The sequence below is a fragment of the Nicotiana tabacum genome, chromosome 7, assembly GCF_000715075.1.
Source record: "Nicotiana tabacum cultivar K326 chromosome 7, ASM71507v2, whole genome shotgun sequence".
NCBI lineage: Eukaryota > Viridiplantae > Streptophyta > Magnoliopsida > Solanales > Solanaceae > Nicotiana > Nicotiana tabacum.
Window position 1 is genome coordinate 34,785,802 of NC_134086.1, and position 16,047 is coordinate 34,801,848.

The window sequence follows — 16,047 nt, forward strand, 5'->3', positions numbered from 1 at the left end:
AATCCTAACTCCTTTATATAGGAAATGTGCGAGTCCAGGGGTTGATACATTCACTTATTGGTGAGCCCATAATTAGGGGATATAGCATGTTGTATTTGTACGCTATATATAGTGTGAAAATACAGCACGCTATACCCCTGTCAGTCAAATGTCAGTATATATAACACAAACACACCACGCTATACTTTAACAGCAAAAGTTACCGTTAAGATATAGCGTGGTGTGTTTTGGCGTTATATATATAAAGGTAACTTTTTTTTTTTACACCTATTTATGTAACTTTTGTCCAAAAAGATAATAAAAAGGTTCCGAACTCCACTCAGATTCTAATACAAAACAAACCTACTCCGTAAATTCAACACTTCTTTTTAACCCATTGCAAAAAAGAATTGCCTTATAATTTTAAATTTCAAAACAATTGCAGTATTATTATAGTAGTTTTTATTTAATCTTTAGTAAAACTACATAATTAAAATAACATGTTTCAGATTCAAAGAGTCACCGCTAGCAATATATTTTCGAGAACTCACCTCCAAATAGTGCTTGCCTCCCAAATCAACTAAACTTTCCCAATAATCAGACCACCGTTGAGCGTAATTAGCAGGTTAAAAAATTGATGCCTTTATTTCAATAATTGATTCATCAAAACAAACCAAATTTCCATTATTCATTGCCGCTACAATGTCACCTGAGTTAACGGGATTTATAATCCCATCTGTCTCTAGGATGACAGCAACACTCCTTCCTTCAATCCAAACCTCCCTATGGTGTACCTATATCTGTAGACCAAGTTGGGCCCTTACTAACAATGACAATTGATTATCCCTTGAAAACAATGTTCTTGGGGCACTTTAAGGAATTGAAGGAAGACTCATTTCATTCATGGCAGATTCAAGGATAAGGCTACTAAACTTGTGCTTAGGCCCTCAAGAACTGCAAGCACAAATTTTAATAAAGAAGAGAATTTTTTTGAAATATATGGTCTTAAATAAGTTATATTATTTGTGTAATTGTAAATTTTTTAAAATTTGTGGTCTTAAATCTACCATAGCATTTGCATGGCTGTAATACTTCTTACTAAGGAAATATTGAAAGGTGTCAATATTTTTAAAACGGACTAATAAGGAAATAGTGTCAATCTTTTATATATAAAGGGAGTAAAGTATATGACAAATTAGTATTTTACATATCCAAGTTAACCATTTGTGTCAATATACTATGTTCATTCTTGTTGTCAAAAATCTTATTAACATATATGAGATTTGAGTAGTTTAATTTAAAATTTTAAAAATTTAAGTAAATAATTAATTTTTTTTTATTAAATGCTTAAATTTTGAAAAGGGAATTTACTACATTCCTAAAACAAATAAAATAACATTTGCTGATTGGAAAAGTCAAATAAAGAACACAAGGAAATATGAACATTTTGAAAATTAATTGTAACATTTTAACAAATATGGTAGATATCTTAGTAAGCAACTTTATATTAAATAAAAAAGTCAAATAATGAACACCAAAAATTAATAATATTTTTTATGATACATTGTAATTATAAATTTATCCAACATACACTTAAGAAGGATAGAAAAGCCGATCAATATTTTGTGTTAGATTTCCATGCTTTATATAACAATATAAATAATATTATATTTCTTAAAAATGACAATATAAAAAAGGTTTCAAATATACTTAGTTTTTAAAATATTATATATCATTGGTAACTAGTGAAATTTTACTGGGTTGTTGTCGTTATTGTTGTTGTATATATCATTTGTAACTTTTATGGCTATTTTTGGTAGCATCACTTATTGACTAATTGTTGGTAAGTATCGTTTATTTGTGACTATTCCCGTAGTTTTCTGATTTCTCTATTGTTATTTATGTGAGATTAATTATAAAGACGAAATACTTTGATAAAATGGCTTTTCAGTTTAATAATTTCTTTTAGTCCCACAATTCTTGTGTTAAAAAGTATGGGTTTGATCCGAATCGAATCCATTTTTGACCTGTGTAAATAAGGGGATGTAGGATTATGACCCTATTTTCTTGAATCCAATTTCAACCCGCTCAAAATCAATGGAAGTTTTGAATATTAGCTTATCATTATATTATACTCAGCTTAACTTAATGATATTGACAAGGTAATTTTCGATATATATTTGTTTACCCGCAAAACGGTACAGTAGAATTTGTTACGTGGTTTATAGACAAATGACTGATTTGATCCCAAAATGATAACTAAATTAAACGAAAATATAAGACTTAGCGTTAAAATCCAAAGAAATAACAGGCAACCTGATTCCGGGAGTAAGGCTTCCGAAGATAGTGATAAGAACAACATTAGACAGAAAATAAAGTATTATTTAGCTTGAGAATAATGTGTAGCATAAGTTTTTCAGAGATTCTGTTCCTTACAATGATTGTTGAATCTACTATTTATAGCTATACCAAGGGAACAAGATCCTAGGATCAATCCCTCTTAAATGACAATAATGAAGGCTATTGATGAATATGTAATGGCATGCCAAATGCCAAAATTCTCTGCAATGGCTGCATATTTAATACGGAGGAATATTCTTCACTAAATGTCAACGATGACAAAATATTCATTTGCCTCAGTTGACTGTGTTTCCTTCGGGATCTACCCGATATCAACCGAAATTATTGTCCTCGGTCTTGATTTTCACTCGCTTCATCTTCCGTCCGCCTTCGGTTTCACGTGTCATGTAATCACTCGAGTATTTAATACAAACCAATTTTATCTTATACAGATAGTCTCCCAACTTTTCGGTGGCACATCTTTGTGTCACCGGAAAGTTGGTAAAGATTCCTTTCTTGGTGAAAATTTTTCTAAACCCTTCTGAAAAGTTTTCGATGCTTGATAAGACGCATGTCTCCTCGCACTTAACAACCCAGACATATGTTACTCCATGATTTAGAAATATTTTTGTCGGTTCTCGAGGTAATCATGATCATGATTTTTGCCGCCTATACCTTTACTTATAGGCATCATTCTTCTTCTTTCACTTCTAATAACTTTGTAAGCTTCCTTAAGTTCTTTGCACTTAACTTCTTGGAGGTTCTGCATTCAAAGACTTGACCAGCATATCATCTATGTATACTTCCAATGTTTTACCTATTTGATTTTTGAACATCTTTTTCACGAGTCTCTGATAAGTGGCTCCGTCATTTTTAAGCCCGAAGGGCATCACATTATAATGACATATGCCAAAGTTTGTTATGAACGAAGTTTTTTCCTGATCCTCCGGGTTCAACTTAATTTGATTGTACCCGAAATAGGCATCAAGGAAACTCATTAACTCATGCCTGTCCGTGGCGTCAATCATTTGATCAATGTTCGGCAGTGGGAACGAGTATTTTGGGCACGTCTTATTCAAGTCTTTATAATCTACGCACATTCGAAATTTATTATTCTTTTTCGGAACTATAACTACATTAGCTAGCCAATCGGATACTTTACCTTCCGGATTGAACCGATGTCAAGTAAACGAGTTACCTCTTATTTGAAAAACCTATTTCTGACCTTTGCTATTGGTGTGAAGCCTCACACCTGAAGAGGCGTGACCGGTGTGCCATACTCGGCCCGGGTGTACCACTCTGTAACTATAAACTCTTGAGGAGTAACCCTCAACTTAGGCCGATGAGGCTATATTCTAAATCATCTAAAAAAATTGTCTCTCTCATCTGAGGGGTAAACATACCCCAAAACGTATATTATAAATGTGTAGGCTGACGAGGTTGCCATGAACATCTACTGATATACAAACTATACAGGACTCGTCTATAAGCCTCTGGAGATAGCTGAACTGTATCATGGTCGGGATAGAGCCTCGACCTACCCATCAAACCTGTATATATAAAATGGACTCCAAGGTCTAGACTTGGTAACTCTGAGGAAGTGGAGCTTACCAACTGAGTTAATGTTTAACTCTGTCTATTGGAAAAGTCTATCCAGCTGCCTATCAGGATCTGCAAGCATAAAATGCAACATCCCCAGCAAAAGGGATGTCAGTATGAAATAATGTACTGAGTATGTAAGGCAATAGAATAACTGAAAGCTGAAACTAAACTGATAATATAATAACTAAAAGTAACTAGGAGTCAAAGATGATATGAAGATATGCTTACCTACTGATACTGACTCGACTCTCTCAATATAGTAAGTAAAATAGTTGTCCGGCCCTATAAGGCTCGGTACATATAACTGCTTTTCCGTAGTAGGCTCGCTCATAGGCGCTCGATTATACTAGGCTCTGTATCTTGGCCATTCTGGGCCCGCTCATAAGTGTTCGGCCACAGTAGGCTCGACATATAACTTACCATCTTATCAGAGATTGCCCAATAAGGGTCTGCCCACTGATTATAGCTTGATGGTGAAAATACTGTAGCACTGCCCAATAAGGGCTTGCCCAGTGATTATAGCTCGATGGTGGTGAAAATATTGTAATACTCTATGTGTGTGTGTGCATGTGTGTGTGTATATATATATATATACCCTCTGCTCTCTTGACTAGAAGAAGACAATACTTAACTGAATATAAAGTCTCGATAAGGGAGAATACTGTAACTTATTAGACTGGGATAATGTACATAAACTTAGGAAGTACGAACTTTTCTTTGTGTCTCGTTATCAAGCGCATGTAGTTAAGAGATCATGCCTAAATGAAGAAAAGGTTTAACCTTAACATACCTTATCACAAACGTCCAATAACCAAGTTAAATCGTCTTGTTTCACCTTAATCTACAACAACGATAACAATACTATCATCAAGTTATGTAAGGTACAACTATCGCACAATGAACGACAAGCTTATTTTATAATAAAACGGGCAGCATCTTCCCTATAACCTTTACTTCCTCCCAATTCGACATAACACCAACAACAATAAGGATACAACAATAAAAACATGTATACATTATTTTCCAACCTTATATCCATCATAAAATACAATAAAATAGCCCACACACCCCAATCAGTTCATACACAAAACGACAACCCTAGTAATGTCACACAACCCAAAAATGTAACGACCAACGACTAACCAACCACCCTGCCATTATTCGGTGTTTATCCACACCCTTTCTCCTCTCAAACTCCCTAAAAGTAGTAGCAATAGAGACAACCCAATAGCAACACAAAATAGCCCACAAAACAGTCCCACAAGTTTAGCAACTCAAAACTGATTTTTCAGTTTACTAAAGCACGTTTCGACTTTTTTTTCTTTCAAATTGAGCAACACAAACAACAGTACATAATTAAGCCTATTAACCTATAAACCATCCATAAATTCAACTTAAAAATAAATTCACAACCAGCCAACAGTGACGCAACAACAAACAACATACCACTCTTTTGAAACTCGATAGGTCTAGTCTTTATGATCGAGTTACAACTTGTACAAGCATAAATAATTGAAGGAGAAGCATAAATTTAACTTAGAATGAGTAGAACCCATGAAACCTAGTCCTTATTCAACCAAAATCAGTCACCTAACGCATCTACAAGAAGGAGAAAGAGAAACTAGCAAGCTCTCCAGGGTTTTCGCCACTAGAGTCACATCGTATCGCCCGAAATTACCTAGGGTTTGTGAGGGATTTTAAGGGAGGAGTTGCACGGGTTCAATCTAATTTTGTTGGTCTGAGAAATGAGTAAAATAAATAAGTTTTAATAATTCCTTAAAAGTCACCTCTTGGCCGACTTTAGGAGCTTTTAATTGAGGCCTCTCCTTTAGGCAAGAAGGTGATGCAACTACTTGTCACCTATCAGTCTGCACAGTCTCGTGAAAATGCGAATATCTCTCTACTCCAATGTTGTATCAATAAACAACTTAATTTTTTAGAAACTATATTCGTAGATCTTCAACTTGGTAGATATATCATCCAGTAATTCCAAGTACATTGGGAGAAATGCTCAACTATATTTGACCTAATTTTCAGCATATTTATGAATGTAACTTGTGATGATTTTTGCCAACTTTTGTTCCACAACTCGCTTGACTTCAAAACATAACACACGACTATCATAAGATTAAAACAACGCATAACATAACCTCCTTATCATTTTGAGCACCCTAGTCTCACCAAAAAAGTGCATGTTATAACATTCCCAACTTGTCGACTTTCGACGAAGCTTATTTTCTTTAATTTGTTTAGCTTCTAAGCCTTTCAACCCTCTTGGTACTTGCAGTTCATGATCTTAAATATTTGTAACCTCCAAGTTAACATAATTAACTTACTTTATGTACTTTCAAAGATGATCTCATTTCTAAGCTTACATCAATTGACTTACGACGTACTATTATGTACGAAAATATGAGGTGTAACAATTGGGCGCTTCTTTTGCCTTACCGGTGGGATGCTTGGGTCCAGTCTTAGCTTGTCCACGTCCACCTCTAGCGGGGTACCTGTCATATCCGTGTGCGACCATGCGAAGCAATCAACGTTAGTTTTGAGAAATCGATAAATCCTGACCTGAGCTCGGGGTTGAGTCTTGTCCCCAAGCGAAATTTTCTTTCCAGGAATTTTTCAAACAAAGCCACTTGTTCGAGTTCTTCTACCATGGGTTTGGTAGCATTTTCTTCTTTCGGTACCTGAAAATATCTTGGTACATAGTGGGATTCTGATGGCTCCTCCTCTTTTTCATCTTCGGTCGGTTCGGGAGCAGGCATCGGTTCCTGTAATTGCTATGCGTTGAGTTACTTCCCTTTATTGCTGGAAACTGATACCGCATTCATTTACCTTACTGCCAGTTGATCTCCTCTTATTTGTTTGATTCCCTTCAGAGTCAGGAATTTCAGCAGTTGGTGATATGTTGATAGCATAACTTTCATCTCATGTAACTGTGGTCTACCAAGAACTATGTTATAGCCCATGTTGCTGTCCACCACTTCAAATGAGGTGGTCTTCATGACTCATTCGACATTTGTGGCCAGCAAGATCTCCTTCCAGGTTGTCACGCTTGCTTATTTAAACCCGACGAGGATTTTTATTGTCGGAATGATGCTTCCGGTTAGCTTGGCTTGTTCCAGCACTCTCCATTGAATAATGTTGGCTGGACTTCCTAGGTCAATCAAAACATATTTAATTTTGAAATCTAGAACATTAAGAGAAATTACCAGGGCATTGTGCGGCAAGAGAAGTCCATCCATGTCATTTTCCATGAAAGTGATATTGTCTTCGGTGACCTCCTATAGTCTCTTGCTATGAGTCACTGATACCTTTGTCTTCTTGGCTGACGAGAAAGTTACATCGTTGATCTCGTTCCCCTTGAAAATCATGTTGATAGTTAGTCGAGGAGGGTCACCCCTATCTTCGAGGGTTCTGCGTTGTCTTGGCTGCATCCGTAATTATTCTTTGCCCGATCGCTTAAGAATTTCCTGAGATGGTCGTTCTTCAACAGCATTACCACCTCCTCGCACAGCTGCCAGTAGTCCCCAGTGTGGTGGACATTAGTCTCATGATATTCGCACCATAAATTAGGATCTCTCTAGCTGGGATCGGATCTCATTGGGCTCGAGAACCATGCTTCCTTGATGTTTCTCATTGCCGATACCAGCTTCACTACGCTAATATTGAAATTATACTCTGATAGCCTAGGATAAGTGAAATCCCGGGAACTCAAAACCTCTTTGTCTTGCAACAACATGTTGTTCCGGCCGCAGTCAGTTCTTCTTTCGAGGGCAAACCTATCCGCTGAGCAGAACCCTTTGATGCCGCATACTTCGGCCCTCTCGTAGGGGAAAAATCGGCCCTTAGAAGATCGTCGATCCGCATCAAAATCATCTCTTGATTTATCCCTGTTCTTTTCTTGATCCCGATCCTTGGTTGGTGCCAGGAACCCGAGCTGATCATCTTCTATCCTTATCTTTGATTCATAACAGTTATGGACATCCACCCATGTGGTTGCTTGGAACTCCAGGAGGTTTTCCTTCAGCTTTTGGGAGGCGTCGGAGCTCCTTGAGTTCAACCCCTTAGTAAATGCCTCAGCTGCCCATTCATCTAGCACGTCCAGTAGCAACATCCTTTCTTTCTCACGCAACAATTCGGACTCTACTTGTAAAATTCTGAATATGTCTGCCTTCATGGCCTAGACCTTCTTAGCCTGGTCATGGGGCTTGATAAAAGAATCTGCGAGCACCTCAAAGGAATCTATTGAGTGTTAGGATAAGAGTGAATACCATATTAAGGTCCCCTTCGTGAGGGTTTCACCAAATTTCTTCATCATGACCGACACAATCTCAAGTTGGGCCAAGTTGTTTCCTTTCACCGCTGTTGTATAAATTGTGATGTGCTACTGAGGGTCTGAAGTCCCATCATACTTTGGTATGTCTGGCATTTTGAACTGTTTTAGAATCAATTCTGGTGCTTCCCTCAGTTTGAAAGACAATTGGGTGTACTTCTTCAAGTCTGGACCTTCAACATTGGTGGTGCGCCTGAAATTTGGTCCATTCAAGCGTGGAACTCTTTCGCGTTCTGATCTATCTACTTGTTCATTTCCCTCATGAATCTCATGAGTTCGGTTTAGAAGGTTTATTGTCATTATCATTACAGGATCTGTTGTCGATCGCCCCGGCTTCGTTGAAGCCAACCTCGCCCCTCGGGGTGTTGTTATCAACTCTTTGAGCTGTTTGATTTGTGGGATCGCCGGGAGGAACATGGCCTCTTCCATTCGCATTGTTGGAAGCGCCTGACAGTGCCTACTTTAGTTCCGTCATTGCTTGATCTTGCCTTGAGAGATGGCCCATGATGGCCTTTTGTTGCTCCCTCAAGATCCTTATTGTTTCCGCCACGTGCTCGTCCTCATCGTCATCAGGAATTATCTCCCGCACATGTCGGGGATAATGTTCACGATAGACCGGAGTTGCTACATCCTCCTTGTTGCGAGTGTCACTGATCGAATCCTCATGTTAAGGCAGGTTTTCGCCTCAACGTTATGTGTGATATTGATATCCTTAGCTGCAATTTTCTTTTCCGATTTTTGCTTTAAATCAAAGAATCAAACATGTTAGTAATAGATACAAGGATTAACTCAATTACGCAGTTGTCTAAGTTCCACGGTGCGTGCCAAACTATTTACCCACAAAACAATACAGTTGAATTTGTTACGTGATTCACAAGCGAACTGATTTGATCCTAAAATGATAAATAAATTAAACAGAAATAAAAGACTTAGCGTTAAAATCCAAAGAAATTGCAGGCAACCTGGTTCCGGGAGCAAGGCTTACGAAGACAGCGATAAGAACAATATTAGACAGAAAATAAAGGTTTATTTAGCTTGAGAATAATGTAAAGAGATTTCGTTCCCAACAATAGTTGTTGAAGCCACTATTTATAGTTATACCTAGGGAACAAGATTATAGGATCAAGCCCCTCTTAAATGACAATAACGGGGACCATTGATGAATATGTAACGGCAAGCCATGAATGCCAAAATTCTCTGCAACGACTGCATATTTAATACAGAGGAATATTCTTCATTAAATGACATCCAATGGCAAAACATTTATTTGCCTCCACTGATCGTGTTCCCTTCGAGATCTACCTGATACCAACTGAAGTTGTTGTCCTCGATCTTGGTTTCCACTCGCTTTATCTTTCGTCCGCCTTTGGTTCCACGTGTCATATAATCATTCGAGCATTTAATATAAACCGATTTTACCCAATACAATATTTAACCATACTTTTGTTGTCTTGTAAGGTGTAAGCAAAACGACTAATATTGAAAACTCAAGGCTCACAAAATGGAATTTTACTGTACTCCTATATAGAAATAATGATAATGCCAAACTTTAATGCTAGAACACACTATGGGTGTGTTTGGTATGAAAGAAAATATTTTTCAATTTTCCCATGTTTGGTTGGCTTAAAATTTGGAAAACGGTTTTCTCATCAACTCATTTTTCTCCAATTGGAGGAAAATGTTTTCCGTTAAAAAGGAGGGAAAATATTTTCCAAAACTCTGATTCAACCTTCTCCACCTTATTCCCCATGCCCACCAACCCACCCCACCCACCTCACCTGCAAACCACCCCAACCCACATCTCCTCCCCCCGACCACACCCCAATCTCGCCCACCACCCACCCTAAATAGAACTATGATTAAGAATACTTTTTTTTCATGTTGTAGATAGAGTACTTTTTTTATTTCAATAAAATGAGTATTTCTTTTTATGATCAGAGGCGGATCCAGGATTTAAACTCTATGAGTTCAACTTTTAAGATTTTTAACATTGAACCCATTATATTTTTAAAGTGATGGGGTTCAAATCTATTATTTTTGCAATTTTAATAAATTTTTACACATAAATTTCTACCCCGACTCGAAAGTTATGGGTTTAATTAAACCCGCTTCTATCAAATTGCATCTGCCTCTGTTCATAATATAGTAAAGGTATTTTCTTTTATTTCAACAAAACAAGTACTTTTTTTATGATATAGAAAAAGATATTTTTTTCATTTCAACAAACTAAGTATTTTCTTTTCCTGGAATAGAAAAAGTATTTTTCTTTTAAAAAATGAGTACTTTTTTCATGATGTAGAAAAATATTTTCTTTTATTTCAACAAAATGAGTACATTCTTTTTATGATGTAGAAAATGTATTTTCTTTCATTTCAACAAATTAAGTTTTTTCTTTTCCTGGAATAGAAAAAGTATTTTTTTTAAATGAGTACTTTCTCTCCATGATGTAGAAAAAATCTGTTCTTTCATTTTAACAAAATGAGTACTTTTATTATGATGTAGAAAAAATATTTTCTTTCATTTCAACAAACTAAGTATTTTCTTTTCCTGGAATAGAAAATGTGATGACCTTGGGTCATCACTTGTTTTAAAATGAAATTTCGCATTCCGAGGCCTTAGAAACCTCTCTTAGCATCATCTCAATTTGCGTGCGTAGTCCGGGCGCGTAGCCGGAAAGCCTAAATGTGAAAATCTGTGAAAAATGATAAAATTTGACTATAAAATAAGTTAATTTGACTTCGGTCATGTTTTGGGTAAACGGACCCGAACCCGTGATTTGATGGTCCCGAAGGGTCCGTAGGAAAATATGGGACTTGGGCGTATGCCCGGAATCGAATTCTGAGGTCCCAAGCCCGAAAAATAATTTTTTTGAAGAAAATTGTTTTCTGAAATTGTTTATAAGGTTTGGAAATGAATTTTGATTAGAAAATATTGGTATCGGGCCCGTATTTTTGTTCCGGCACCCCGTACATGTCTTATATATGATTTAAGATAATTCTGTGAAGTTTGGTAAGAAACAGAATCCATTTGACGTGATTCAGACCTTAAATGCAAATTTGATATTTAAAGGAGTTTTGAGAAATTTCATTGATCTTGAGGTCTAATTCGATGTTCATGATGTTATTTTGGTGATTTGAGTACAGAATAAGTCCATAGGATGTTTTTGAGGTTGTGTGTATATTTGGTTTGGAGCCCCGAGGGCTCGGGTGAGTTTTGGATAGGCTACGGTGTGCATTTCGGACTTAGAAAAATTGCAGGTTTTTCACTGGTGTGTTCAGGCCTGTAGGCTTCGCATTGCGAAGCCTGGCTTGCAAATGTGAGTTCGCAATTGCGAAGCCTGGCTCGCAAATGTGAGTTCGCAATTGCGAAGGCTGAGTTGCAAATGCGAAACAGCCCAGGCCACTCTCCTCGCAAATGCGAAGCACCCCTCTTGGGCTAGTTATTGCAATTGCGAACTATTGTTCGCATTTCCCTTCTCGCAATTGCGAGGCCCCTTTCTCATTTCCCAACCCAGTAGAGGTCGGGGTTCGCAATTGCGAACTCCTGTTCGCAATTCGCACATCTAAGACCTGCAACTTTTATACTTAGACGATTTTAAACCCATTTTTCACATCTTTTCAAAACACAAACTCCTTTGGGCGATTTTCCGAGAACAACTCTTCTTTCAATTCGATTGTAAGTTAATTTTAACTCATTTCCTTCAATCATTAACATCTTTTAACATGATTTCAACCTAAAATCAATTATTTTAATGGGGAAATTGGGTGTTTTGGGTAGAACCTAGGTTTTTCAAAAATTGGGGATTTAGACCTCGATTTGAGGTCCGATTTTAAAATAAATTATATATTTGGGTTCGTGGGGGAATGGGTGATCGGGTTTTGGTTTGAACCTCGGGTTTTGACCATGTGGGTCCGGTGGCGATTTTTGACTTTTTGGGTAAAACTTTAGAAAACTCATTTTCATGCATTGGGGTTGATTCATTTAGTGTTTATTGATGTAATTAAGTAACTTGTGACTAGATACGAGCGAATTGGTGGTGGAATCAAGAGGTAAAGCTATAGTTGAATTGTGAATTGTGTTCGTGCCATCGAGGTAAGTGTTTGGTCTAACCTTAGCTTGAGGGAATATGAGTTGAGTCCTATTTGCTATGTGGTAATAGTTGAGTACGACGTATAGGCATGGTGACGAGTATCTATACGTTGGTGTCTAGCATGCCCGTGAGTCTTTATATTGTGATTATCATGACTTCGTTGTATTTTCCATGCCTTAGTGGTGGTTTCTATTTGTTGTATAAAGTTTGTGGAAGGAATTGTGATCTATGAACCTTGAGAAGCGTTGGCTTAGGTTGTATAACGAATTGTGAAAGTATAAGTGATAATTGAACCTCTAGAGCATTGGCTCGAGTTGTGAAGTGAATAGTGAAGCAAAAGTGAGAAAGAGAAGAGATCATTATGTTGTCACCCTTGCCGGGCTATTGTTGATTTATTTGTTATCTCCCTTGCCGGGATGTTGATGTTATTGATGTTGTTCCCTTACCGGGATTTAATTGCGGAATTGTTGTTCCCTTGCCGGAATTTTTATTGCAATTTCATTTGTTCCCTCGCCCTATTATTTGTGATTGTTGTTTGGGTGAGGAAGAGAGTAAAAGCACGAAGGGTGATGTCGTGCACTGTTTGTTTTGTGAGGAAAAAGTGTAAGACACGAAGGGTGATGCCGTGTATGATTGTGAGTAAAGAGTGTAAAGCACGGAGGGTGATGTCGTGACGCACGATGTACCATTCCGTGCCGATTGTATTGATTATATGGTGAGGAAAGAGAGTAAAAGCACGAAGGGTAATGCCGTGTACATTTTTATTATATGATTGCTTTGGTGAGGACGAGAGTAAAAGCACGAAGGGTGATGCCGTGTATTTATTGATTTCTGATTCTTTGTTGACATCCGAGTTATGTTGTTTCTTTCGGTTACTTGATTTCTTTCTATTCGGAATTGTTATCTCCCCCACAGCATGCTCCCCCTCCCATACTTGACTGATTATTTTTCGTATTATTTTTCCGCTATATATATTTGAACTGCACAGGTTTATTTGGTAGTCTAGTCCTAGACTCGTCACTACTTCGCCGAGGTTAGACTAGACACTTACCAGCACATGGGGTCGGTTGTGCTGATACTACATTCTGCACTATGTGCAGATCTCGAAGCAGCTTTTGGACCGTAGTGTGGAGGCTACCTTTAGTCCACACGGAGATCCAAGGTAGACCTGCAGGCATCCGCAGGCCCTGACATCTCCTCTATTCCTATTTCCTGTTTCATTTTCCTTTTATTCACAAACAGTGTATTGTCATTTTCTTCAGACTTTGTATGTAGTGAATCCTAGACCGTCTGTGACACTGTGACACCAGGTTTTGGGTGTTTTAGGTTTTTAAGAGTTGTAATAGATGCAAATTTCAGATATTTAATTGTTATCTTTCGCTTAATTATTTAAAGTTCCGCTGTTTTCATGTTATCACCTTAGCTAAAAGGAAATAATTGTATAATGAAGTAAGTAGTTAAAGGATTGGCTTGAATAACTCACATTAGTAGGCGCCATCACGACTCCCGAGGGTGGAAAATCCGGGTCGTGACAAGTTGGTATCAGAGCTCTAGGTTACATAGGTCTCACAGTTCACAGACAAGCTTAGTAAAGTTTGAGGGATCGGTACGGAGACGTCTATATTTATCCCCCAGAGGCTACAGAGTTAGGAAAAACTTCACATTTATTCTTTCCTATCGTACGGTTTGGTTTCTCAATGCTAATTGAATTTCTACTCTGTTCTTTCGCAGATGGAGAGCACACGCGCTTCCTCATCTACTGGCCAGCAGCCCAAGCCCCCAGCAGCACCTCCCATGAGGGGAAGAGGGCGAGGCCGAGGCCGTACTAGAGGCCGAGGTAGGGGTAGAGCTCAGCCCAGAGCAGCAACCCCCACAGCGGAGCCTCAAGTTGATTTTGATGATGAGGTTCCGGCCCCAACAGTTCCAGTGAGCCCAGCTCAGGTCCCAGAGGGGTTTATTGCTACCCCAGTTCTTCAGGATGCTCTAGTCTGTCTAGTGGGTCTCATGGAGAGTATCACTCGGGCAGGCTTGCTTCCTGTAGCACCAACCGTCTCTCAAGCTAGAGGAGGAGCCCAGACTCCTACTACTCTTACTCCGGAGCAGGTAGCTCCCCAGATTCAGACTCTAACGTCTCAGCCAGTTGGAGCAGTTCAGCCGGGTGTGGTAGCTCAGACCGGTGATGGAGCATCTATGTTTGCCGATGCTTTGTAGAGGTTGGATAGGTTCACCTAGCTCTTCACTACTACTTTCAGTGGTGCATCTACCGAGGATCCCCTGGATTATCTAGACAGCTATCATGATGTTGTCAGGAATATAGGGATAGTTGAGACCAATGGGGTCGATTTTGCCACTTTTTGCTTGTCTGGATCCGCCAAGACTTGGTGGAGAGATTACCATTTGGCTAGACCAGCCGGATTGCCAGCTTTAACTTGGGAACAACGTACGCAGCTATTTCTGGAGAAGTTTCTCCCCATCACTCAGAGAGAGGCCTATCAGAGGCAGTATGAGCGTCTCCAACAAGGTTCTATGACTGTTACCCAGTATGAGACCAGATTCATCGACTTGGCTCGTCATGCCCTTATCATACTTCCCACCGAGAGAGAGAGAGAGAGAGAGAGGGTGAGGAGGTTCATTGATAGACTTATTCAGCCGATTTGTCTTCAGATGGCTAGGGAGGCTGGGAGTGAGATATCTTTCCAGGAGGCGGTCAATATGGCCAGGAGAGTGGAGATGGTTCTGTTACAGGGAGGTGGTCATTGATAAGTTAGGATTTTAAAGTGTTTATGTCCCTACTTGCCTATGCTTTGAGTATAAATTGATACAAAAACAGTCCCAAAATGCTCACAAGTTGTGCTTGATTGCAGGGTTGATTGACAAAGTGATGAAATGTCAAAGATCGGCTCAAAAAGGAGTGAAACCTGCTCAAGTATCAAAGACCAAGAGAAGTGAAGAAAAAGGGGCCTAGTGTGGACCGCACAACAATGACCGTGGTCGCACTAGGAGGTTCAGAGACTGGACATTTTCAAGCTTAAAGTCACGCGGCCGCGGAAGGATTCACGCGGCCTGCGGAGAAGCTTTGCGGCCACACTCCTGCTCTGTACGGTCCGCGTTCATAGGGTTCAACAAAGGGCATTTGTCCTCACGCGGTCCGCATCCCCCAGTTCAAGTCATCAAACAACTGAAGGCCAAGAGCCAGTGCGGCCGCGATCCATTTTGTGCGGCCCGCACTGACCCCACAGGGGTTTTTTTCCAGTTTTTCCAGCCTAGTATAAATAGAACATTTTACTATTTTTTTAAGAGAGCGGTCAGATCTGAGAATAGAAGAACAGTTGCGCTTGGTGTTGTAGCCATTTTTGGCATATTTGCTTCCCATTAACAATAGATTATGGTAGTTTCTTCTTAGTAATTAATTAATATGTGTAGTTCTTTATCTATTTCTTCAGTTTCTTCTTTAACTATATGTAGATAAACCCATTAGCTAGGGTTGTGGTTCAACCCTAGTGTGGGTAATTGATGGGTGTTGCCATCTAGGGTTAGATTGACTATGGCTGTTTGTTATTTGGGTTGATTTTATGATTTAATTTAGAATTGTTGGTTGCAAACACTGATTCAAGCTTTGTGGGTTTAACTCTTCTTGAGAAAGAGAGTCTATGACCTTAAAATTGACCCAACAAGGAATTGGGATGGACTCATGAGA